We start from the raw sequence: 27,840 nt of genomic DNA, 5'->3' as shown, positions 1-27,840 counted from the left end.
CCGAAAAGTAATACTAGTTTATGAACATTAATGTTTATGCCGAAGCACATGACAGCCCGTCTTTTTCATCCGTGTACGAAATTGAAATTCGCGGTTTTCGCGAATGTCGTATACTAAACCCATTCGAGGAAGAAACATAAAATCCGATGATTTATTTTCAATTGTATGGATAACTAAGTGCCTTTGAAACCACTGTGCTCTATGGGCGTGTGCTATTGTTATTAATTTAATGTTCTAAGGATATTGGCTATGCTTGAGCAATTTGTTAGATTTCAAATTGGATGCGCTAAGCTTTGTATCTAGAAAGGCGCAATTGAGGTTCTCTATTTTGTCGAAATAGATAGTAAATGAAATAATTTTTTAGTGTCACATAAAAAAGTGTGGGAATCCGAATTAAAAATTACAGCAAATTGAATTTAAATTAAATTTTATGAAGTGTGGAAGCAGTGACAAGCGAATTTCTCAGGCTAAGATGCGATGACTGCAAGTGCTCCTCACTCAGCACTGCTTCTCTTCGAGGATTCTGTGGGAAATTTGTGAACAATTAGACTTCCATTCAATTCGAGCTGTTGTTTATTATCCAAGTACTCTCTAGATGGGAAACCGTTACATTCGTTCTGCTTCATCCATTTCATTGTTGATTGTGTCATAATTGTATGAATTATTTCCCCATTTAACAATCTGACACATCACTGTCACATCAAATGCCAAATTCAAAACCAACAACAGATCACAAGAAGCAACTCAAAGGTAACAGCTTCCATATTCAGCCTAAACATCCCTCTGTGGCGATTTTGTGGTTGAGACCTCATTCGCCACCAGCAACCCCCTACCTTACAACAAAAGGATCGATGTCGAAAATGCAAACACGTTGACTTCTCGGAGAAATGTCATTGTCATCAAATCAAAGTGACAACCAATCTCGCAACAATCACCGCTGTATCATGCGATACGCCACGCATTACCCAAAAATATTTCCCGGGTGCGCGTTTACATTCATCACAGCTTTGCTTACCTCAATAGGTAGACTTGTACTTCATGTGTCCGTCCACTTAAGGCGAAAACAATGGCATCTAATGGAGCACAGTATTAATTGGAGTTAAGCATATCGCAGTCATAGGACCATGCAATTGGAATGTTGTACAGCGTCACACATAATCCCCTAAGGAATTGGGTCGGTATGAGAATGTCGAGCGATAACTTGGGAGGAAAATTTACAATATTCGCTCTAGAGGCAATACCACCCTCGTGAAGCATAGAGCTACAAACATTCCCTACCAACCGAAATATCTAATACAAGACAAACCTGTCAAAATTGACATGGCATTTCTTTGTTCCGAAAGCAAGAAGTAAGGCAGTCACATCACTGGTGGATGATGAAACCAGAAACAACATGAAAACAAAACGATAAATGCTGATGGCTGAGTGCCTGAGGAGGGAATGAGCCACTCATAATCACTGCCACAGCTTTGGGTAACAACAGCTCAAGGAGTGGGGCAATGAACAAATTTTCCAACGTCGTTTGACACTTGACATGCATATGAAAATTCTGACACGTCATCGCTCTGCTCTTTTCATGGTTTTCACCCATATTAGCCTATACCCACACTATTGTTACCGCCACCTACCATTATAATCAACCAATGAAAGAAATATCCAATAACCCCGACAGCCCAATTTTGATGTGGATGGAAAGGCATGATTACGGCCTGGTTGATTGTTAGCTTTGCCACAAAGGTTGTCACCCGCGGTAAGTACCAAGATTGACATTAGAGCCCATCGTTATAGAATTAGCTTTGATGGCAATACTCGTCGCAGTAGGTCGGACCATTTGGACTGTCCATTGATGTCTATCCTTGGCGTCTATGTGCTGCCAGAGTCTATTTGTAAGCTCTACTGCTTATCGATAATGATTGTAATGCAATTGATTTGTGTCACTTTTCCTTGCATTTCCATGTTCAATCAGCCACTTTCATGTGGTGTAGAGTATTTTTGAGTTTTTACAATGGTATCGTATTTAGATTTCTTTGAGCGAAGCGGTACAGATCAAAACGACGTTTTATATTCAAATCGTTGGTGCGTATAACCTACACTCAAAAAAAAAAATTACTTGGATCCAAAGATTTTGACCTTCCTTTAAGGATTTTGGTATTAATTCCGAGCCAAAGATGCGGCTTCTTTAAAATAAAGACATTTTTTACGGACCTCCCTGGCTTTAAATCTAGGATCAATAAAATTAAAATTGGATACAGATCTCATTCATCGAATTTTTATTCTCTGTGTGCGATATATTAATAAAGGTATCCATGTACAAACAAATTCCAGTTTCAAAATCCAAATTATGTCAAGTACTTCAAAGTAAAAACTATTTTCTTAATGCTAAAAAAACTTTAAACCAAAGATGCAAATACTTAAAATAAGTCTTAGCCTATATTTGCAGCGTTTTTATCTTAAATTTAAAAATTCAATATGTCTGTTGAGTTAAAGTCGACTTCTTTATACGAATAATGCTTTTCTTTATTTTAAGGAACTTTTGCGTTACTTCAAAGATCTACAACTTCAGAAGAGAGACGCAAAATTTCAAGATTTGTATCCTCAATTTAATGAAAAAAATTTTTGAAGCAAGGATTATAAAATTTCTTTTAATTAAAATGTCATTATTGTAAAGAATTTTGTCCTTAGCATTGCGTAAATTTCGAGTCCTAAAATTTAAGTTGCATAATCCTCCATATTAGGTCAATATTTTTTTCAGTGTATTTACAAAACTTGGTCAATGTTTGCTTTAATTCTTTTATATAAAATCCAATGTTGGGTCGACATTAAAATTTAGTTTAATGCCAAACAGTTTAGTTATGAAGCCAAAATATTTATATATGACAAATCCTCTCATAATTTGTGTACATTTTATGTGCTAAAAATACGGTTGTATAATCTTCCATATTTGGCCGAAATATTGTTTTTCAATGCGTGTCTATGTCTAAGGCATCAGAAAACAAGTAAGAAAATCTCCTGCTCCACTTTGTAGATCTAAATTTTCGATACCATCTCAAATCCTTCAAATTTGTTGGGTTCTATATGTAACAAATTATGTTCCCATACTCATACATATATTTAAAGCTGGCTCGATCGGGACAAAATTTTTTAGACTTCTACAAAATCTGTAGACTTAAAATTAAAGTCGGCTGAACACAATGTTAGTAAAAAAAAGTATGGGAAATATTTAAATCTAAAGCAATTTTTGGGGCAACTTCGCAAAAGTACATTTATGGTATATTGGACGATAGATATGTATTACAAGTATAGGAAATTTTGAATCATTTTTACAAGTTTTCGACTTAGCAGTGGTACATATAGGAGCTATATCAAAATCTGGACTGATTTCAACCAAATTGTGTACAACTTTAAGCAAATTAGTGTAAAACTCTAGTTTCCGGGGCCATATATATATATATATATATATATATATATATATATATATATATATATATATATATATATATATATATATATATATATATATATATATATATATATATATATATATATATATATATATATATATATATATATATATATATATATATATATATATATATATATATATATATATATATATATATATATATATATATATATATATATATATATATATATATATATATATATATATATATATATATATATATATATATATATATATATATATATATATATTTTGGAGCTATATCTACCTCTAAACCGATTTCTTCCATAATCGATAGGGTTCTATTCTGACACAAAACGAATACTTGTTAAATCTTTTGGACTAAAAACTGCGGCCTAGCCTTTAATCACAAAAATGTGCTCGCAGAAAGACGGACGGACAGGACTACATCGAATCAGGGAACGACCCTAAGTATTATTGTAAAAAACACCATGTGTCTCCAGCTGGGTGTTGCAAACATTTGCACTAACTTATAATACCCTATTCCACAGTGTGGCAGTATGGCACAATGGTATGGAAGATATGGAAGTAGCATCTCTACATTTTCTTATACTATACATATTTTGAAAAAATAGAACAGTTTGCCCCAGTTCCAAAGATTTTATCTTTCTTTAATGTAGTATTGTTTCAGAGATAACGGAGGGACGAATTTCACTAAGTTTTACCATAATTGGTAGTGGAAAACAAATTTCAATTTATGCATTTTTTCATCTTATAAAATCATAGTCATTCATAAAAGTGTTAAAAGTAAAATAATATTTCCAATTTGAGCTCGACTTTAAAAGTTTGAAAATATATATTTTTTTAATAAAATATTGAAAAACATCTCTTAGCTTTGAATGCTCGTGTAGCTGGAACCCATGAAAATTAAAGGTATTTCTTTGGAAACTTTTATTATAAAATTTTTTCCCAAAACTTTTGAGTTAAATCATTCCACAGAATAAGGAATCAAAATCAATTTCTTTCTTTTGACAAATGAAACGGAGATTAATCTACATCGGTATATCATTCAACTGTCCATTACCATGATTTTTCAATAACGAATTCTTCCACATGAATAAACGAGAGAGAGAAACATATTCCAAGAATCATCGCGTCAGCTTTTTGACAAGCATGATAAAAATCCGAAATAATTACGAATGTCATAATGCCATGGAAAGTATTTAATTTTACAAAATGCATGTGAGACTCGATAAATCCGAAAATGCCATCACTGGGATGGGTATCACATGATAGGCACATTGGAACCTTCTTGGTATCGTTTTTTGTTGTTACTGTCATCCATACCCTTCTCCATCCTTCATTGTAGGGTTTTTGTTGGTGATCAGAATAAGACAGCGTTCAAAATCGCTGCAAACTAAAACTCACCAAACACGGAGCACAAACAGATGCCAGATATGCTGATCGCTGATGGAAAACAAGCTGAAGACTAGTGCGCATTCCAGAAGCTAAAATGAGAAATCTGCACCATGTTGATAAATTCCATGTGGTTCCACCAGACGAGCGGCGGATGGATGGACGGACATGCGCATAAATACTATGCACCACACGTCGGTCGAGGCCGTATGCCAATTGGATTGTTGTTCCTTTCCCAATGAGCGAAGAGCTTTTGGGATATTGTAAGTCAGCATAAAGCTAATGACGTTCCATAAGTCAGATCTACATAAAGCAGAAGTCATCTTAACGGAAAACATGCCAAGCAAAGGCACAGCAGTAATCTCAACACAGGCGAAGTGAAATCATTCATCAGTGGCAGATTAGTTGGAGGTATGAATCCATCATCTTCCTTTCGGTCTGAGCCATCGTTGGCCCAGTCGGAGGTGGTGGTGGTACTGCTGCTGTCGCAGCACAAACTGATCATCAGTCAGTGATCATCCGCTTAATGCTGCTTTCGTTGTGAAAATGACGAGTCGAAGGCATGAGTGAATGAATGAGTTGTGGTGGAGTGTACCTGGAAAGCCTTTCCAGATCTGATTTTCTACATGAGCTGTTTGTTTTAACTGATCCCCCAGATCATCATCATCAACAGCAGCAGAATGCATGAAAATGGATGGAAAGTTGTTTCTGTTTTCACATTAGTCATACAGAATTGGATGGATGGCGTATCTCATTGGGGACGATTTGTGAGTCATCTCTCACAACACAAAAACTTTCAAATGGTTGGCGAAGCAGGACGGCTAACTACGGCTCTGGGCATTTGAATATGCCAAGTTTTTAAGTATAATTTGGATCATAACATCAACCTCTCATCTTTACCCTGCTCCTCTAGCCAATCATTTCAGCTGCACCAAGGGTGGCAAATGATACCAAGAACAAATTCCACTGCCAAGCCGATGAATGGCAATTGCCACCAACAAATGCGCTGCTAGTCCATAGCATTGCCGGGTAGTACATTGAATGGGCATTTGGGGCAATGCATTAATTGGGTGGTCTCCGGACCCCACTTGTGGTCATTCCAGTTATAAATTCCGCCACAATTGCTATAACTTCAATTGATTTAAAGTGGCGCCAATAACCACAAATGTGACACTAAAGGTCAGTGATTGAAACAGCGAGTGCTATTCATGGTTTGGTTTAGCCATAGACACAACAATAAATTCTGGACAATTTTTAAACCACCACTCGAATACGCTCTCACACTGACAGTTCGACAACTCGTGGAATGGGTAAAAAATGTAATTGGGAGTTTTATTAATTTAAATGAACTCAGCCAACCTGCTCTGAACTTGGCCAATGGAATGGTGGCTTTCTCCTGAGATGATCATACGTTTTCATCAATCATTAAATGAATCTTAAACTAGGGAAGCAACGAAAAATGCCGAAAATGAATTATTGCCTCAATCAAAATACCATCGCAAGCGATTTAAAATCGATTAGGCCCTTTGTGAGGCCGGAGACAGAGAGCGGGAGATGAGGCATTAGCACGACGCATCATTTCACATTCAACATATTCAACCAAAGAGCCGGTGAAGAAATTCGTTCAAACATCAAAGTAGAGCAAAAGTCACATGCAACAGGTTGCCCTTTGTTGGTTGTTATTTTGCCGAATCCCATCCAGCAGTCATTATCGGGGCATTCATCACCCAACTTAGACGACCAACGACCAAGGAACCGTTGGCCACAGCTAACTCTATCACAGCAATAGCATTTACCTTCACCACGCAATTGTTAATGGTGTTTGGTGGCGGCTTCAGCTCAAAAGATCTTTCCACCTTTTGCCGCCGACAGAACATTCAACGCAGCAAACGCCTCCTTACCAAAAACAGCAAAAACACCAAAAATTACGAATCCCTATGAAATCTTCGAAATATGGCCATACTTCGATGCAGTCGATCCAAAGATCAGCCGCCGAAGACATGCTATCATCGCAGCATATGCGGCTTTGCTGACATCACACGAAAAAGAGGTGAGAAAATTTTTGATTAGCTTCCTCGGAGGCTCAAAGTCTTGCACGCTAACTTTGATGTACACTCATTCATCCACAAACACTGACACCACTAGCACCACAAGCAGTGTCCTCGAGCCCATAACGTGCCATGCAATGGAATATTTGGTCATTCCGAATCACAGAAAAGAGCAGATGAGTTCTCATATTGGATTTCATGAAATGCCACTGATGAACCTCTTCTCCTTCAACAGTCTTTCCACCGGTATTCTTTGTTGGCTGGATAATTCTATGGCATCAAATGTGTTGGCTGTGCATAGTTTTGGGATTCACTCCATTGGGGCATGTTTAGGGGGTTGTGCCCAATTACACCCCAAAGCATTTCAACTGTATTCAAGTCAAGAAGATGGCTTGGAGAGAAATTTTGATGGTGATATAACTATTAACTCTGATGCAAGTGTGTTCCGCACAATTACACTGAGAGAAATCAATAAGAACTCCAAATACTTTAACTGGTGTGTTTTTGTACAAAAATTTTAATAAAATGAAATGGTTGTAGTTCTTGGATAGTTGCACTTTCAGTATAATTATTTGTTGGTTTTGTATTCCATTCGAACACCATCGTTGTCAGTTCGCATTCATATGTTATCAAGAGATAAACTTACTAGCTAGTATTCATTCTTTTTTGTACTTTGTCCAAAATATCTACATACGCGTATTGCAGATTGAGTTGATGTTCTGTTGCATTATACTAAATGCAAATCCTATGCTATCCTTGGTATCGCTGAAAAAAAAGAATATGTTGTCTCGAAAAGATTTTGTTGGTTTATTGGTTTTACTCGTTATATACAATACACATTTTTCAGATACAAAAACTTTTATTTGACAAAAGACTCATAAAAAGACTCATAAAAGACTCATAAAAATAAAATTAATCTTTCTGTTAGAAGACCATCAAAAGATCGACGGTTTTCTAAATCATGGTAAATAACTTCTCTTTACAAATTATAACATTCTCTAGTGTATTATTGAGCATTAAATTGTCTCGTCTGAAACTATGACACGTTTGTTGTGGATATGGTAACACTTCTTCCCTGCATTCGAATGACGTTTGGTTACTTGTTAATATTTCTCACAGTGTATGTTTGGTGGAAATGTTATAAATGACAATGATATTCTTTTATAAATTCCATCAAATTCTTGAATGAAAACGCAAAGTTTTTGAGGTATCAGTAAAATTAAGCCTAATACTAATGACCACCACTTACACAAAGATGGAAAACGGACTCGGCATTTTGGTCATTAAAGTCATAAACACAAATGCTGCAATCGAATTCATTGTTTCACTGTTTTATGTTCTCACTCAGATCACTGCTCTGTAATTATCTTTGGCCGTATTGGGCAATTTTAAGTTAACAGGAGGATGTTTATTCTGAAAAGAGATGTTTCAAAAGTTTAGATAAGAAGTTGTTGAGCAGTCATAAAATCTCTTAATTGAGCCCAAAAAGTGAATCTCATTTCACTTTGATTTCGCATAGCATATTCATTGAACTGAGTGTGAAAGGTAAGGATTACATTTCCAAGCAAATAACCAATTCCTCCTAAGCACGGTTCTAGATCTGTAGTTTGTGATATCAAAACGTACTTATTCACCGGCTGTTGGTACGGGAGGAGGGCCTCCTGAAATAAGTCATTAGCAAATTACAATCAAATTGCACCAACACCACAAACCACACGTAATTATAAATATATTACAAAACGATAAAAGTCAATGTCAAGCAGCATTGGACTCCTCCCGCTGTTGTGGTGCAGATGTTAGTCCAGTGGTTGGTATTCCCACTATTGGTGGCAACGTATGTAGGCATAGTGGCCGCAATAACAACAGGGCGAGTAGCCTAAAATGCGTCCAGATAAAAATCTCCCCCAATATATGATGGATGGCTTGAATGGTTGTGGAATATTAAATATTCCCATATTAAATATTCCTATTAAAATAAAACAAACACCGTTGGTCGGGGTCGGGACTTGTTTAGCCAAATAGCAATGGGATTGGGGTCTTCGTTTTTTGTTTGCATTTCAGTTTCAGCAGGATACCAAAAACACAAAGAAACATATCTGGCAGACAATAATTCGAAAACAAAGCCAAATGGTCATTTGGTAATTTTCAGGTGTTTTGTTTTCTGAACTGACCCCCTCCTCCATTGGGCATAGAATCCGCTTCTAATTAAGACAGCTAACTATGACCTTACTTTGACAACAAATGTAAGAGCCTTGGCCAAGAGACCATTAAAATGTTTGTGTGCTTACGAAGTAGCCCATGTCTTAGCCAGTGGGTATCGTTTTCGCTTGATCTTTATCGTTGATATGAACTAGGCAGAATTACACGGAAGTTCCTGTACTTGGAGTTAATTGAAAAGCAATTAGATTTGGATTGTAATAACAAATTAACGTCCGCTGAATGATGTGAATTTAGTCAAATATTGAAATTCACTAGGGACTTCACTCCTAGAGCTCATCTATAATAAAATCATTAGTAATTCGAAGATCAGTGTATACACGGATGAAAAAGACTGTTTTTCATATGTTTGGCTATAAACATTATATGTTTGGAACACAAATTTTTAAACACAATATTTTTGAGTGCAAGCATATAATGTTCATAAACTAGCATAACATGTTTGGGACATATATGTTAATATGTTAGAACATATTATGTTTGGGACATAAAATGTTTGTAAATATAATATGCTTCGATGCAAACATATATTAATTTAGAAATAGCCTATAAACATATACCCTGCCAACATTTTTTGAATTTGGGGACTCTTTTGAGAATCCCCACTACGTCAAAAACAATCATATACGACATCAAAAACTCGTCGGAAAAGCGCCGTCACTATTGAGAAGTTGTACCACGCCAAGTTACTACAAAAATGTTTCGCATGAGTGCAATTATTAGGTGCCTTTATAGATCAATTTAGAACGACGCCAATAAGGGACCCTCCAAACAATCAGAAAAAGTGCATTTTAAGATAGTTGTAAAAGAATCATTGTGGTCGAGTAAAATACGTTTGTTTAGATATTTATTAATTTGATTAAACATTTACAAATTCTTAAAAATATAACATTTATACCACTATCACATTACATTTAACATAATTTTTGGCATTAATGATGATGTTGAGTTACAAGTAGCGAGTTACATGTTGCTGCGTCTATCAACCAGTGTTTTTATTCCATGGAGGCAGCGTGTCTGTAAAATATCTGAAAAACAATCACTTTATTCCATTTGGAAAATCACCAAATTGTTCACCAATATACCTTTCACAATTTTAAGCGTATAATCTATGTTTTCAGAACTTTATTTTCGTTTTTATTTAATTAAAATATAACAAGCTGGTTGCGCTTGGCGTTTCACAAAAAAAATGGCTTTTTTAACAGTAGGGATGGCAAATTACTTGCATGTACTTTTTGATGTACCTTTTCATGATGGTTGAAGTAACATTTACGAGTCTGTGGTAACGATGAGGTTGAAATGGAACTTTGAAATGCTGGCAGGGTATGTGTTTAGTAGCTTGGAGCGCTATTTAACAGGGAGCGATATTGAATTAAGTTGGTGGTTGTTGCTTGTTATTACAAAATTAACATTTTATTTTCCCTTGGGCAATTGATCAGCTACTTCTTTGATCCTTACAAACTGTGTGGTCCGCTGTTCGAATCCCCGTCCGGCAAAAGGTAAAATTAAAATAAAAAAAAAATCATAAAATTGAATAATTTCTTCTACAATGTTTGTATTACAGAAAAAGGTGCTAAGAACTAAAAAATCTCGTGGAAGTGAGAAAGATGTCGGGGAATATACAATTGGGCAGAAACAAAATTGTGAGCATTCAGGTTGAAAACCTATGATGTTAGCACCTATATTACCTGTTTATTTTCATAATTCATTATGATTGTAAATATATAAATAAATAAATAAAATTTTGAGCACAATATTGCTTGGGAGAATTTTTTTTAAGCATATAATATTTTTGGGTGCAAAATGCTTCCAAACATATTATATGGTCACATAATAACATATTGTTTTTTGGAAGACAACATTATTGAATTTGGATGCAAAAATACAAAATGTTTGGAACTTAGACTACCCAAACATATATTGTTTAGACCAATATGCTTTCAAACATATTATATATTGGTAGAGATCAAACATATAAATGTTTGGGCAATACCCAAAAATGTATATGCTTGAAGCAAAATATGTTTGGGAGTATATGTTACAGAAGTGATTTTTTGTGAGGGTGTATGAGTCGATAAAAACATCCTCAGAATGCCAGTTTATGTTTGACAAGTAAATACAAACGTCGACAGTATGATCACCGTATAATTATTCAAATCTGTATCAAGATGTGCCTATTGTAAATATGGGTTCTGGAAACCAGATTATACATAGCGAACAATTCTAGCTTTAGTTGACCATCCATTATTGTAATCTTTTGATCCCCATGGCAGTGTTACCAGTATTTTTCTGGCTCTTGTCCCAAATTATGATGTTTTCGTCCCCAAAAATCCCCAATTTAAATTTACATACATACATTTTTGACAATTTTTTTGAAAACAAAAATAAAGCCAAAGATAATTGAGAATAACAAGATTAAGCCTTGTGCTCTTATAAAGAGAAAACAAATGGCAAGATGTAAAGGGCTATGAGAAAAAAAATTGTTTTATTTGTCAATTTTTTCCAAGGCAGCTCTGCCCAGTAATAAATTAAAGCAGCAATATTCACATAAAACCATAATAAATATTCGCTTTAACATACACATGCGTTTGATTTTAATTTTCTATAATCGTTTTGGTATTGCTTTTAGGGGTTTTAATTCAGAAATGTATGAAAAACACAAATGTTATGATATTTTCCGACGCAAACGGCAGTATATTTGAGAGACACGTCGACGCAAACTTCATGATATTTTGTTGGCAGAGTCCTCTGGTGCTTCAGTTTTGCAATGAGAAGACTGCGTCTTCTTCTAATTTGTCTATGATAAAGCATATACTTAGGGATGCCAGACGTGCTCTTTTAAAGAGCACATGTCTCTTTTTTACAAAATGTGCTCTTAAAACAAGTTATGTTAGTTAAGTACTCTTTTTGTGCTCTTTGTATGCATCTCAACAAATATTACTCCAACGCGATTCAATAAATGGTAAAAGTAAACTGAACATACACTGAAAAAAATATTGTCGTGAGGTCAAAGACTTCATGTCTTTAAAATACGAATGCAAATTTTGCTTAGCATAGAAGACGCATTTCTCTAGTATAAAGTTTTTTTCCTTGACCAAAGGTCGATAAACTTTTCAATGAAGTCGTATTGTCCTTATAATTAAGTGATTTGATTTTAAAATGGATATCATAACATGAAAGAAAAAATATTTGGGCTTTAAATTTGTTGTCTTTTTGCATCTTGACTACAAAGCAAAAATTCGTTCAAATATAGGACATGTTTTTCAACACTTTATTTTAAAGACGTTTTTTACTTGAAACACAGCATAATTTCTACTAGAAGTCGAGTCTTAATTTGGAAAATAAAGTCGTCGTTAACTTGTTTTTAAAGGACTTTGATAGCATACGAAGAAAAAAAGCTGAAAAAGCGAAAAATTAAAATTTGCTTCCTAGAAGCAAGTACACAAAAACCGATTTTAAAAGAGAATTGTGTCTTAAAAGTATCCTTACTTGTATTCTCCGCTTCTTTGGCTCGGAATCAATACCAAATTTTTTAAAGTAAAGACAAAATCTTTGGAACCGGATATGCTTTTTTTTCAGTGTACGTAAATGTCACACTACGAGATTTTCCTACGACGTTAATTTCTAATTTTTGTTTAACTTTATATATCAGAGTCGAAGAAGTGCACGCCGATGTTGCTTCTTCACTTTGTACTCTGTTCTAAATGTAAACAAACTTCTTTCAATAAAATTTTTTAACAAAAACAACAAAAAAAATGACAAAGTATTGTAAGAAAATTAGCTTGAGTTGAAAGTGGTTTAGTTTATGTAACCTTTTTATGTTTAAATTAATTATTATGGAATTAAATCTTTTTATTTTATTTTAAAAAGTGTGCTCTTTTTTTCGTATGTGCTTTTTTTATAAACTGAATGTGCTCTTTTTGGCCCTTCAAAATCTGGCATCCCTAATTAAGCTACACTTGTAGTTTAGTCAATGCATGGTTTTAAGCTGAAATAAAAAAAAAAAATAAAAAACACAGCAACAATGATTAAAGAAAAAAAACCAACAGTAACAAAACAAAACGAATGAAAAAAAAATTCTATAGAAATAAAAATTTGACAAAATTTTCTATAGAAATAAAATTTTGATAAAATTTCCTAAAGAAAAAACATTTTGTTAAAAAAGATTAAAACGATTTCTGGAAAAATCCCCACAAAAATTCCCAAATTTATGGAAATTCCCCATCAAGTCCCCAACTCAAACATTTCGTCCCCCATATCCCCAATTTGGGGGAAAATCCCCAATACTGGCAACACTGCCCCATGGAATTCGATTTGAACGATTAATGGAAAATCGAAAATCGGATATACAATTTTCGCCAAACATTTTACATGTCCAAAAATAGCATTTTGCTCTTGAAAGATTCTAGACGGCACACTGAAATAAGAAATATTTGCGTGTGCCTAACTAAAGTCCAAGACAGTTTCATCCAAATTTTGTGACCTACGAAATAAATAAAAGTTGGATAAAAGTTGGATTTGCAACTGTTAAAACTTTGCATTATTGCAACTTTAAATGTATTATTCAAAATTATTTATGCATGGAATATGATGCCAAATATGTCCATAAATGTAATGCGACTTGTTTTCAAATACAAAACATTTTGACTTGTATATATTGATAACAAAAACAGCCTAGACCTTATCAAAACAGGAGCAGATAATTAGTCCATCGTATAGCGACGCTAACGACACTCCTAACTAGGAAAACGATTTTAATTTGTTTTGAAATAATTTCTAAAAAGTTGACTAAAACAAAGTTGAGAAAGATCTTAAAACACATGAGCAAATATTTTTCTTTTCCCTGATGATTTCGAAACCAGTAAAGTGAGTGTATCTTAAGCCATGGTCAATGCTCTGCATCATCCCATGGGAATGGTTTTGCCCTCTACTGTGATTATTCACGTCCAAGATGCGCTATAAAAATCACATTAACTATGGTTGAGATTGAATTCAATTGAAATTAATTTAATTAAAATGTAATTGCATCCATATAAGCACCACCATTCCATTGCAACAATCACCAGTGTAAGTGTAAGATGTGGATGATAATGAGCATGATGATCCACGCTTGGAAATTTCATGCGTGTCAGCATCACATTCTGCCATAAAAAGACATTTGGTTGGTTTGGGTGGGTGCCACATAATCCAAAAACATCTCCATCTCAAATTGGCCAGCAAGCTTACATCAACCTTCAGACAACAATAAAAATTAGCACAATGCAGTGTAGGGTGTAATACGTTTAATAGCAATGCAATCGCACACCCGCCCTTTCAATTTGTTTGATTTCCACGAAAGTACGGGAGGAGGAGGCTATAAAAGTTGTAGAGTAATGGTAACATTAGATCGACACGTGTCTGACCTTTTCTTCTGGGCCATTGTCGCAAGCTCCAACCTGTATAGCAAGATACCTCCGCTTTTGCTGGTAACAAGATGACACCGTAACAGTTGCCGCCACGTGCTGACTGCTGTACGAATCCTGACGTCTAACAAATGACAAAAATTCAGGCGTTCTTCGATGGGCCGTGTAAATGTCTTTACTCCACTTTGTTAACTAATTGAATTCTTTGTTCTTTAGTTTGGACTTGGTCAAAAGATCTCCAAAATTTCAGCTGTTTTTGTTTGTTTGTTGTATCATCAGGGAAACTGCAGGGACCCCTTGTGGATTTTTCCTAAAAATCGTGCGCGTTAAGACCAGAAGGAAGAGCCACAATGTAAATGCCAACATAAATATTTTTCATTCCATTCGATGGAAGACAAATTGATTAATGATTCGATTGAATTGAATAATGCTCCGTATGTGGATATTTCCACCACCAGAGACAACTACCCACTTAGCCATTTTGCTCCTATAAATGACAGATTTCACCTGTCCTTCATATAAGGGATAGAGAGGAAGGGAAGTATCTTTTTATCTCTTAGCTGAAGGAGATTATTTAATTAGAATCCTATTAAAACTTAATACAATGCACCACGTACAGCCTCATATGTAAATGGCTTGAAAGTGATCACATGTGATCGAGTTTCCATTACCATGTTGTATGTCACCAAAACCATCATGATGGGCTAATAGGGTTGTCACTTATTCCATTTTTTATTTTCTTGTATAAATGCTCGGAAAACTCCATAATGCAAAGTCATATTGATTGATTTCATGGAATCTCGAGTATAGTTCGGGCTACACACATTTCATTTGTTCGGACTACAAAACTTTTTACAAATATTGGAAAAGTCCTCTTTTTTTCAACTTTTCCAAAACTAATGCCAAGATTTGATTTGGGACAAATCGACAATTCGCACTTTTACAAATTTAGAAAAATCGACTTTTCGACATTTTAAAAATTTTGAGCAGTGGTTAAAATGGATAATTTTACACATTCAACTGTTTGTATATACACGCAGAGAAGGAATATGATCACCCCAAGCATGTTCCAAGAGCAAAATGTTACTTTTTCACGGAAAACATGTAACGTGTTTGTCGAAACCATGTTCTTTTCTCGGAAATTATGTATCTGTTCTCGGAAAGCATTTTATGTTTGACGAGAAAAGAATATTTTTGCGACAGAAATGATACATGGTCGCTGTGAAAAAGTAACATGGTGCTCTTGAAACATGTTTGAGGTGATCATATTCCTTTTCTTGGTGTACACAAAAAAAATGTTGCCCTAATATGAACAACAATGCTACCTAAATTTTTGTGCACGTAATTTCACAATGTTAGAGATACATTTTTTTCATAAAAAAAACAAAAAAAATATATATATATAAGGTTTGCTATATTCAAATTCATAAAATAAAGTTCATAGTCGTTTTTTAATGTAGGACACAAATCTTTGAAATTTGCGTCCCTCCTAAAAAGTCGTATGAATTTGAATATAGCAAACCTTAAAGTAAAGAAAATCTTTGAATGAAAGGTATAAAAACGTCATATATTGGCTAAGACTAATTTTAAGAATTTTGAATCTTTGGTTTATAATTTGTTTGAAATTAAGAAAACATTTTTGACTTTGAAGTGTATATTAAAATTTGGATTTTTAATCTGACAATTATACGAACATGAAAAACTTTGTTAATCACGTTGTTAATCAAGAGAATGAAATTATGTACCCTAATTTGTATATTATAGAGCGAGATTTAAAGTTAAATTTATCCGTAAAGAAGGGATACGTTCAGTACACTTTTTTGTGTGTGCATGTTGTCATTTTAAAATAAAAGATAACGTCAAAAATCATTTTAAAATAAATGACTTCATTATGCTCCCTGTCCATCCAATGTCAACTTTTCCACTTTTTTGTTAAAATTCGATTATTTGCAGTTTTATGTGAGTACAAAGTTCGAGTTTAGCCGCTAAAGTGAAAACTAAATCAGAAAAAGGCATACAATTATACATATTTGTTGCAAATTTTATTATAACTTGATGGGGATAGCCCAAAGCTAATGGATTATAGTAAAAGAGAGATAATGAAAAGTAATCGTGAAAAAATTACTATTTTAGCGGCTAAAAGTTATGTACCAGTAATTACCCTATTATTAGTGCATTGTACAATTCTACACTTCATTCCTGATACCATCATCGCTTGTCCATACATTTTCTTTGTTGTTGTTGTTTATTGTCTCAATTCTTGTATTTGCGTATACTAATCATATATATATGTTTGTATGTCAATGCTGTTTGGTCTAAGTAATTAAACCACGTACAAGCATGATCACTGTCGAAGTCATTGATAATTTAACTTACTCCCATACGAACAACAACGTATGGAGACTTAAGTACGAAAGAGTAATATCTCTACACAATGTGCCTTTATGTATTGTTGTTGTTGGCTTTGGGAGTTGTAGGTGTCGAATTCTGCCAAAGTTATCAATGAAGTAGTTGGTTTTGAGTAATGAATGGAATTGCATTGAGCAATCAATCAGTTAGACAGCGAGAACATTCTGAGTTGTAAAAACATGTGCTCAATGAAAAACTAAATGTTTCAACAAAATATTATTAATAAACAATATATTAAATAAAGTGAATACTGTGTTTCATTAAAATATATAATTGTTGGTATTTTAATAGTAAAAATACTATTAAGAACTTATTTGCTAAACTCGAACTTAATACCCACCTTTTGGGTCAACATCAAGAGTCTACATATAAGTCGATATTCAAAAATATCCAATGTCGATTAGTAGAATTTGAAAATAACAGAAAGTCGACTTCGTTTTTGGTATCCCAACACTGACCCTATAGAAAAACTCTTTATCCACACGCAGAGTAGGATTATATTCCTTCTCCTGTAACATGTGTCAAGAGAAAATGTTATTTTTGGATGGTGACCATGTAACATGTTTGTCGCAAACATGTTGTTTTCTCGCCAAACATAACATGCTTGCCAAAATCAAATATATACTTTCCGAGAAAATAACATGATTGAGACAAACATGCTACATGGTCACCATCCAAAATTAATTAATCTTGAAACAAGTTTGAGGTAATCATACTCCTTCTCTGAGTGCATGAAAAATTGAATGATTTGTTGTAAATCCCTCATATCGTTCAATTCAAGAAAATGAGAAGCCCTACATCCTTTCTCTCAGCAACTGTGTGAGCTACATACTCTACTAGCAAGTCTTGGGTGGCCAACATTTGAATTTGTTTATTATTCTTCGGAACTGGAAAGAATCTTTCAAATTCCTTTTTGATTTTTGATAAATGATGCTACCACCCGTCCGACACATATTTAGAGACTTAATGAGAGCGTTGAAATTTATGTTATTTAGCGTTGTGAGTTTTATAGGTTCCCGAGAAGTTTTGACACATTTTGCATTTAAGCAGAAAATGATTCTCACCACCACCACCACCGTCGCTGCCACCATATGTTATTCCTCCCTAACATCCATGTTGTCGATAACACAGTTTCCCCCTTCTCATGTGTTGTAGGGACAGCACACAGGAACTTCTGAAATATGTGTCAGACATGTGTCATAAACATTAAAATTGTCAAATATTCGGCGACATACAATAAATTATGTCATTCCGTTCGCTTGCTTTGCTTTCTCGAGTATGAGACCGAGGATAAGTTACTTAAATGGCGCCAAACTCTCAAAACAAAATTCTTCAGGACGATCTGAAATTTCTTCGAACAATATAATTAATATCGAACACTCCCCCTTAGTCAGAGAGGCTAAATACAATTGGAGCATTTAGCCATGCCGGGAATGTCGTCGGGCAGCGAGTTGTGTGGCCCCATATGCAGGGCAGGGCAATGCCACACAAAGTATATCGATCGGATATTATTCTGTCATGTATTGCAGTTTTATGGGTTTTTGGTATCGTTGAAATCAATGGCTGTAAATTTGTCCCCTCATTAGGAAAAAAACACTGGAAAGTGAGAAAGTTTCTCATTCAGCTAATAATTGATTCTTGTAATCTGACTAGGGAAGGGGAGTCTTTTAAGCTTTAAATCGCCATCAAATAATGATCCAAAACACACACATTAAGAGAAAGGAAATTGACTTTCAAATTCAACTCATGTTTAAATTATCATTAAAATTGAGATAAAAGTCAAATTTGTGAACATTTTAATAATAACAATGCCACTTAAGTTCCAAGTGACTAAATAAATTACAATCTTACTAATGTTATTTTACTACGGTTATGATCAACTACGGATGTAAAGAACCAAACATCCCAAAAAGAAAATTTTCTCTCATTTTTCAACTTTATTTCAAAAATGTGGTATTAACTTGAAGCGAAAACGTATTTCTTTCTAGGCGTTAAAAAAAATCATGTTGGGATAATATCCCAACAGAGATGACAAATAACATAGTTGAAGTTGTACCAAATTACCTTAGAAAAAGGACTTTTCTAAGTCATCCTTGGGATAGTAATACCCGCATAATGCTAGAGATGGTAAAGAGGGCCTCTTTTAGGCAGAGATGGTACGAATTTTTTGTATTTTCGATAATTTTGCTTCAGTTGGAGACGATCAAATTAGTCTCGATTCCATATCTTGTCTCTGAATCGAATTTATGAAATTAAAGAACCTTGAAAATGGTTCCAAATATGTTGACTTGTACTTTATTTACTAAAAAAATTGTCAATTTTACGAATTTGTGTCCCAGTTGCTTGCCACTAAATTGCAAATATTGAATATTTATGCTTATTTCATTTCGATCGCAATAAGTATGTACCAGACGTTGAAAGGTAAAAGAAAGGCTTTATTAATTAAGTACTAGACCCAATTATAGTAAGACAACCATAATGTAGTCTCCGTATTAAGTTTTGCCAGTAACTTTTTACATAACTCTATTTTTGAAGCTTTTTTAATAATTAGTCTGAAAATTCTAATTCCTGTTGTACATTTGCTTTGCAAAGATTTTGGCGGTGACGGTGACAAAAATACGTTACTTTATCTCTCTTTTAGGTTAAAAATTTTCAGTGCTCACCATTCATGTGTGGCACAATTTGACTGTAGATTTGTAGTTCTTCGCTATGCTAAACTTAAAATCGAGTTGCACTCATTGATGTGAGAGCATCCTTTTTTGACGCAATGAGGTGTTCGCGAGAGGAATGTATGATAATGTTTCCTTCATTCGTTTACTTTATTTTCTTTCACAAGAACTAAATTAAATGCAGCTATTGAAGATTTTGCTAAATGCATTTACTTAGTTTATCTAAAAATATGCATTATAGCACGTGTGCAGAAATCTTTACCATATTTAATTCAAATCAGTTAATCAATGAAATACTCCATTAAACCTTTGCCATATATATGGTCATCCTTCGGAAATTTTGTGGGTTGTGTCCAACCCTCGCATTCAGCGCATCATATTCATTGTGTTGTATGTCTGTTCACATTCATATTCCCGATAAAGTGATTCTGGCTGAAGTGAAATGTCACGATGTTAATTCGGGTAGGCTTAATTGACACAATCACTGACATGTGCACGTTCGCCCGTCCCGTGATAACCTTGCTGTGATGTTGTAATGATTGTAAGTACAACACTTGTAAATTAGTGATATTGAAGTGTTACAACCCACCTCCCCTGCTTGTCAAGAGAGTGCAGTAAGTGGATGCTGTATTGTTGGCACTAAAAGTGAATCTGCTAAATGAGAAAAACAATGGCTGGCGTTGATTTTTCGTTTCACATTCTGCTGTTGCTGCGACAGCAACATGTACGCGACTCTGAAGTTGAGCGACAGAAATGTCAACAGTAATCATAGGCAGCCCAGAACCATTGAGAGTTGCCAGGATTTCGTTTCATTTTGTAAAATATTTTCATTACCGCCAACCTCGTCCCGCTCAGCAACCACCAACCCACCAATGCGAGGACATCACATTAATAAGTAAAAATTATCCAAAACCATCTGTGGAGGATGTGGTACAATGTATGTATTCTGGCAATGGCAGACATGTATATGTACGAGTGCCAGTATATAAAATACATGGCCCTTGTCCAGTACATAATTAAGGAACTGGTACAGAAATTCCCACAAAATGAAAAATGGGACATTCTTTGGCAGCGATTCAAAGAACATTCTTCGAAAGCAGATGTCAAGAAAGGCAACCAGAAGCAAAGTAAACACTTCGTCACTCGGCACATGCCACCCAAGCTGAGGAAAGTGACAATTTGCGAAATGCACGTCCCGCATGAATCATTGCAATGTAAATTCCAATTGTTATCCCAATATTCGATGCACCATCGGAAACATTTAAATGGCAAGTATTTCCCAAACTGATTATTTATATACAACTATTTACGGCAAATAAATAAACTTTTTATGTATGATAAACAAAGTGAATGAAAAAGGGGGACAAGTAGCATGTTAAGATTTAAGTTTCATTTATATCTGTAAATAAAGACTCTACAATAAATGCCTCAAGTAAACATTGTGCTGAGTTAAGCCGGCCCAAAGGTTATGAAGGATTTGAATCGTGCGAATCTACCGCAGAATATTTTAAAGCGGATTGAAAGTGTTTGATGAATCGAAATAAAATGGCGATTCCTTCTACGTGTAGGAAGAATATGATCACCCCAAACATATTTCAACATTTACGCCGCAAACATTTTGTGTTCTCAAAACAAGCATATACATGCACACAACAAAACATGGTTGCGACAAAGATGTTTCATATTCCCCGTCCAAAAATAACATTTTGCTCTTGAAACATGTCTGGAGAGATCATATTCCTTCTCTGGGTGTATAAATAAAATCAAATCGTGGTACCAACTTTTATAGGAGCGACATCAAAGCATGTTTCCATGAACTGTTTAGGGTAGGTATAGTAGTAGGTAGCAAATATTTGACCAAAATCAGTGTCAGGTTTTTTTTCAGGAGCTTTTTCCAAATAGCAGAATAACAGTTGTGGAATATTCTCCTGCAATAACATTAAATACCCAATATGAGATACAAATTGTTAATTATTTGACTGGGAAGGCAAATTCCAAATTTGCCCAGTGTGACCGTACCGATGAACTATTCAGCAGCGTTCCCAGAATTGTTTCACCAAAAACCGCTAGATTTGCCCAAAAAATAGCTAAAAAAAGCTAAAAAATACTAAAAATAGCTAGAAAAAAAGCTAAATTTTTTTGTATCAAAAGTCGCATTTTTGATTGAAATTTAACAAACTTAAAGGCTTTATTTCACTTACAATGCATATTATTTTCATTTTAGTTCCATTTCTGTGAGACTGTAACAATATCTAAGGCATATTAGCTCTGTTTGCGTATTCGATACATTTTGATACTATTACAAATTTTTTACTGGAAGTCCTTCGTTTTGTGGGAGCTACCTTCCCAACACCTCTATTTTATTTACTTGTTATTTTAAAATAATAAATGATCTAAGCATGCTTTGGATTTGGTAAAAAAATGATTTGTCATTTTTTTAAATAAAATTTTAGTTTGGATTTGAAATTGTGAAAAATTCGAAATACATTACTTTTATTTAAATTGTAGAAAATACTATCAAAGTGTCTATCAAAGTGCTTTAAAAACGTGCTAACGCCAACTTAAATTTCCAAATTCAGACTCGACTTCAAGTAGAAATTATTGTATATATACGTTTTTAAAATAAAGTGTTGAAAAACATCTTCTATTTTTGAACGCTATTTTGGTTTGTGGTTAAGATGCAAAAACTCCTCACATTTAAAGACTATTTCATTAATTCTTCCTTCTTTCATGAAAACATACCCATTTTTAAGTTGAATCACTTAATTATAAGGACAAAACGACTTTATCGTCTTTTGGACAAGGAAAACATAAAAGAAATTCACAAATGCTATTATAACCAAAATTCGCGTTCGTATTTTAAGGAGACGACAATATTTTTCAGTGCACAAAGCTATTCACATCTACTATTTTAATTTAGTAATATCGTAATAACTTTAGAATATTATAATAACATAAAAAGGATAAACGAGTCAAATGATAATATTCCCAATAATTTACTGACAGTTTATCTAACAAATTTGTATGGTAATAGTAGATTTAAAGTTTACGATAACTTTTATGTATATAATGAAAAAACTTTACAACAAGGTGTATTTGCTACAAAAATGCCCGCATAATGGCTGGACTCATTATTAATGTTTCAACTGTGCTTTGAAATATGTGGAAACCCTTATACTTGCAGCAAGGCTTAGATAAAAACGACGATTTATCCATATTTCAATAGAAACATGTCGAAAATAAAAAAGCCAAAAATAGCGAAAAGGGTCATGAAAAAAAGCCAGAAAAAAAGCTAAAAGCTAAATGCATTTTTTTCCCGGTAAACGTCTTCAAAAAAAGCCAAATCTAGCGGGAAAAAAGCTAAATTGGCAACGCTGCTATTCAGTCCGTTGTGAAGCCAAAGGTATTTTACTTCTCTCTTATCAATGACAACCACCCGATTCTACGTACATGGATATAGCCCATTTTTATTTTTGTTCTCCCTGCAGACAAAAGATGATCCGGCGCTAAATTGCACAATGGACTGAATAGTCTAAGTGAGTCTGAAACTTAACAGGGCTGCCACTTAAACTTTTTGCAGAACAATATATCAATTAAGAAAGGTTACACATAAACAAAAATCTTATTACATTTGAGATAAGGATTTTCTTTTTTTCATTTCAATTAAAACCAGGAAAATATTCGTTTTGAGTTTGCATTTATCCTGCTACTAAATATAGGCGTAATTCTCTTGTGATATTAATTTTCAAATGTATGTAAATGGAGACCATATGACTATTCCTCGTTGACTTAGATTCGTTAATACAATGTAGATATACGTTAACGCAACACAATTTTCCGTTAATACAACGAAACCAATCATTGACGGTGTTTATACAAATTTCATCAACCGTTATATTTACGAAATTATGTTCACTAATGCTAATATTTGTTTTTGATAGTGTCAAGAAAATTGTTGGAAAATTCATCTTATTTCCAAAAACAAGAGGTTTGTGGTCTACTTCTTCAACTATTTTCTGGTGGTTGGAAGTTTCACTCACGAAAATCTTACATTACATACCATGAACAAATTATACGTTAATATCGACCGGTATTTTTCGATTATGATTTGAAACAAATTATTTTTGCAAAAATGCATAGTAATTGTAAAAAGCAGTTATGTGTGATCTTGAAGAGAACGTTTTTTGCAAAGATTAAAAATGACACTAGTTTACACTGAAAATGTACACTTGATGAGAGTCAACTTTTCTGATCTGCTGAATTAAAAAAAAAATGTTTAAAACTTTGTCATTTTTCGGTCGCTTTTCTTCTACGACCATGGAGAGAAATCCTACGTTTTTTCCAATCGTTTATACTTTTTTGGTGGAAAAGGTCCATTGTAAAATTTGGCCTTTTCGCATCAATATTGAACCAATTAATTTATCACAGATCCAATAATACACGATTATTCGTCATCTTAATACCTTTCATTTAAGTACAAACAACGATACAATCGGACATTTCTAACTCGAAATATAATTTCTTTAGTGAAAAAAGAGTGAAAAACTAAAAATAACGGGATATCTCAAAAACGGTTCCATACAAAAATTGTTTCGAATTCAGCAGATCAAAAAAAAGTTGCCTCTCATTAAGTGTACATGATTTTTTTTGTAAACTAGTGTTATTATTATTTTGATTTCAGGCTAAAACCATGCTTTACAAGAGTAGCTTACTCAACAGAGGATAAGTACGATTGCCAAATTTATTTGGGCAAAGCCCTTTATACTGCAAGATGGTCGGATGGACGGCTGTTTCGGAACTACCTCTTTTTTCTTCTTACTGGCAAACTATCAACCAATTATCAAATAAATTAAAAATATTTTTATTTTTTGTCTGCAAAAAAGTTAATTTTCTAATAAATATAAGCTTTGCTAACATTGAAACTATCAAATAAAATTATAAACAAATCCATTGAGTATTAATTTTTTAGTTATTCCTTATCTTGGAAGCAACTCCACACAATTGTTTATGCGTCCTCTGTTGATGTGGCGAAACATTTTATTGGTTGGAAGCTGTCAATTAAACAAACTTGTTGCCAATTTAATGAAAATTGTGAAGAAATATGCAACCGCATACATGCACACACACACACATGCACCCATGTATATACAGCTACCCTTGCTCATACGTCTTGCAGATTGTTGGCTGACATACTCGTTTCGAGCTGGAGATGCTTGGAGCCCACAACGTCAGCAACATCGTCATTTTCATCATCATTATCGTCATCAGCGTCAGCGACTCTTTTACTCTATGAGTGGACGACAGCCATTGTTGCAAGTAAACGCCTTTCGCTGAAACCTTCCTTTTTTCTTCAATGGTTCCCTGGCTGGGATGGTGATTCCGAGATGTTTCCTTTTGTTGTGAGGACTGGAGTATTTTGAGTGTTACTTTGCCTCAGTTTGAATGCTCTTTGCGCAGGGAGACTTGGTATTGGTTTACAGATATGGCCACCAAACATTCGTTTAGTGGGTCGAAATACGCCTTGTCTCTCCTCTCGATTTTGGCCAAAATGGCTGCTTGTTCAGACTTGAGATACTTTGTTTTGAGCCACTTTAAACCGGTCAATGGGAAGGGGGATAAACTTGATGCGATGCCAATGTAGCAAGTTTTGTCAGTTTTCTTTTACTTTATATTCGCACTCAATGCCAGATGTGGTGCTGGCGGAAAAGTGGAAAATTTTTATTTTCGTTTAAAGTGTAAAATTGGCTAGAAAAATAAATGTGTTGCTTGGTTGACGGTGCTAGTGGCCATGATTAAAACGAATCTCACACCCAATTAAGAATTATTTCACACGTGATTAATTTTCGAATTCAACGGCCAGTCTGACACTAATGAGCAACGAGACTGGGCTATACATCATGGCTGTTTTCAAAATTCACACATTTTATTAATCCCATTCACCTACCCACACACCGTTGGCCCGGTCGAATGGAATTTATTCGCGCGACTCATGGACAGTGAGCATTTAGCATTAAAACAAAGGTCTATTCTCTGGAAGGTGGCAGTATTTTTGGCTTACCTCACTACCACTTCGCATATCTCTCTTTACCAGATACGTTTGCAAATCATCACATGAACATTTTCATAAATGTTCGCTTTATTTGAGGACTGATGGAAAACATCAGTGTGTGTCTGAATATACTATGTAAAATGTCTATGTATATATCTATACATATACACTCACAAGTATATTTGTGTGTGTGTATGAATAAAATCTGCTTGCAAATGTGTCGACATTGCCTTAATGTAAATGAAAAACAAGGTGGAAAATCCAATATGTGGAGATGGATAACAACACACTGACAATCCATTCTGGAACCGGACTATCAACATGTAATTACAAAAAAGAAAAAGTAAATCAGTCACCAGTTGCCACCCACTTATATATCTTGCAAATGCAAGCGACATAATGTGCACAGTGTCGTTCCAAAATATTATCACGACTGTTATGGAAATTAATGAGTTGCAATAACGATTGACGAATTCAAAAACATATTTCAATAGGATACTTGAAAAGAAATTTGTTCGTATAAACATAGAAAAAATACTTTCTTCCGGAACAAAATTTTAGGCTTTTTAAAAGCAAACATAAATCAAAATTTATGACAAACTATGTAACGACAATCTTTAGTGTGTTTTATTTGATCCGAAAGGAATGTTTATTGTTTGTCAAAAATTTCGTTACTCAGAAAGTGTAAGTTTTCTCTCCGTGTAAACAAACACAGATATCTTCTAAAACAGCAATACTCGTAATGGTGAAGACTAAAAAATTTGGCATAAAAGTGTTTTTGGTGCAATGACGATTACTATAGAATTAAAACAAATACGTTGTTTTGCGAAAATTTATATTTTATATTATGCCGTAATACTTGCTCTATCATAGACAGTTAATGGCTTCTGTGCTCTTATCATGATTGTCCCTCCCAACATTTCCATTCACACCATTGGAATATTTTCTAATCCACCTCATTCTTGCGTTAGCACTCCGTTGATCTCCATTTCATTGTCTATTTTGTGTGTGTGTGTGTTTTTTTTCTTGTCTAGTGTCCCTGGCTTTATTGTACAAGTGGTTAAGAGAGTTTTCGTTAACTGAGTACTCTACTCCAACATGGAATGTATTATTAGTTACATAATATTTTCAAAAGAATATTCATACATGGCATGGACATTTTTCTCCCACTTTTCCTCTGTTGGTTAAGCTACACTTGTAGTTTAGCCAATGCATGGTTTTAAGCTGAAATCAAAAACAACAATGATTAAAGAAAAAAAACCAACAATAACAAAACAAAACGAATTTAAATTTTGGTTAAAATATGTTAAAGATTTTTAATACCACTTGAAGAAAAAACGAATAGATTCGAGTTTTTTTCCACACCCAGTACGCAAAACTTATATTGCATTTTAAATGCAATGAAAAATTAATTAGCTTAATAAAAAACAATATTAAAGATATAAACAAATTCTTTCGATCTAAAGGTAGTTCAATTGAAATTAATGATAATAAATTCTGTTTTAAAGATATTTTCATTAAACTAAGATATTTGCCTTTATTTGAGTCCTTCCGTTGAAGTTGCATGTTGCAAATATCAAGGTTTATGTTAAGATTAGGTGGCAGCCCGATATATCAGGCTCACTTAGACTATTCAGTCCATTGTGATACCACATTGGTGAACTTCTCTCTTATCACTGAGTGCACGCACAGAAAAACCATGTTTCGACATGGTTGCCGCATCCATTTAATGCTTATCTAGAGCATATAATTGCCGCGAAAACCATGTATTTTGTCTTTGTAAAAATAGTTTTCGAGCGGAGAAAAATGTATGGTGGCAATAAGCATTTGAATGGTTCTCAAATACCGCAAACATGTTCTATCATTTAAATGATAGAATTTGAGACTATTAAATGGTCGGGAAAATCATGTACCTGACCATTCAATTTTTTTACTTTTTTACAGGGAAAAATGTATTTTTATAGGTTAAGTATAGATATGTCTAGAACCATTACATGGCCATAAAGACCATTTACATTTTTTTCGTGACCATTTAATTTTTTAACTTTTTTGCAGCGAAAAGAATTTTATAAAAACATTGAGCAGGTACACACGATTTTCATTTTGCGCGTCAGTCATGTGTTGATTGTTTCTTGGAATGGACGGAGAATACGGATTTACTGTGTTTTGTGTTAATTTAGTTATTCATAAGTGGCACGTGGTTTTA

At 34.1% G+C, this 27,840-nt stretch overlaps 1 long non-coding RNA gene across 1 annotated transcript; it reads right to left on the bottom strand.

Moving 5' to 3' along the window:
* Positions 1–9,935: 9,935 nt before the first annotated feature.
* Positions 9,936–10,410, bottom strand: LOC142225400 (uncharacterized). The gene is made up of 2 exons (XR_012719264.1): positions 10,191–10,410; positions 9,936–10,133 (listed from the first exon to the last, which is right to left on the bottom strand). It is a non-coding gene; the product is annotated as an uncharacterized LOC142225400 (long non-coding RNA).
* Between the last annotated feature and the right edge of the window lie 17,430 nt (positions 10,411–27,840).

The sequence above is a fragment of the Haematobia irritans genome, chromosome 2 (assembly GCF_050003625.1).
Source record: "Haematobia irritans isolate KBUSLIRL chromosome 2, ASM5000362v1, whole genome shotgun sequence".
In the NCBI taxonomy this organism is placed as follows: Eukaryota; Metazoa; Arthropoda; class Insecta; order Diptera; family Muscidae; genus Haematobia; species Haematobia irritans.
This window is presented reverse-complemented; position numbering and strand designations above follow the sequence as displayed.